We start from the raw sequence: 892 nt of genomic DNA on the forward strand, positions 1-892 counted from the left end.
TAGGGAAAAGTCTGCATTAGAAGGTAAGAAGAAGGGAAATCTTCCACGAACAGACAAAGAGAAGCCAGAGAGCCAGAGTCAAGAGTCCCCATTATGAGCCAAAGAAGGTGAAAGTTTAAGAATAAGTAAACTGCCCAAAGTGTCAAACGTCACAGAGATGTCAAGAATGAAGATGGAGAAAAGTTGTGAAGATGGAATCCAGATTTTTCTGGGCCTGGACTTGTCCTTCAAGATCCAACTCAAAACATTTCCTCCCCAAGGATGTATTTCCTGCTCCGTTGGACAGAGCCCATCAATCTTTGTGGTATGTAATTCCATTAGAATATTTCGTCTCTTGTACTGAAATTCTGTTTTTCTTCGTTAGAAATACCGGGTTTTCGGGGCGCCTGGTTGGCTCAGTCGTTGGGCGTCTGCCTTCGGCTCGGGTCATGATCCCAGGGTCCTGGGATCGAGCCCCACATCGGGCTCCATGCTCCGCGGGAGGCCTGCTTCTCCCTCTCTCACTCCCACTGCTTGTGTTCCCTCTCTCACTGTGTCTCTCTCTGTCAAATAAATAAATAAAATCTTAAAAAAAAAAAAAAAGAAATACCGGGTTTTCATCCTCATTAGACCGAGAATTCCTTGAAGGCAGGAGCTGTTTCTTACTTCTTTTCAAATCTCCAGGGTCTGCCATAGTACCTGGCATACAGAGAATATGTATGCCTGCTGAATGTGTGACTGGGAAGGAATCGGAGGCTGAGAACACAGTCTGGGAGTGAAGGTAGAAGAATCCTAAGTGTTTGAAGGCAAACGACAGCAGGGAATAAGTAGAGAAGCAGTTCGTCTAGAGCATGGAAGAGACGTGATTAAAACTACAGCCTTAGCTTTAAAAAGCTGGAAGGAGAGTTCTTTC

The sequence above is a fragment of the Mirounga angustirostris genome, unplaced genomic scaffold, assembly GCF_029215605.1.
Source record: "Mirounga angustirostris isolate CCGP_5_RB_7025 unplaced genomic scaffold, mMirAng1.0.hap1 SCAF_11, whole genome shotgun sequence".
Taxonomy (NCBI): Eukaryota; Metazoa; Chordata; class Mammalia; order Carnivora; family Phocidae; genus Mirounga; species Mirounga angustirostris.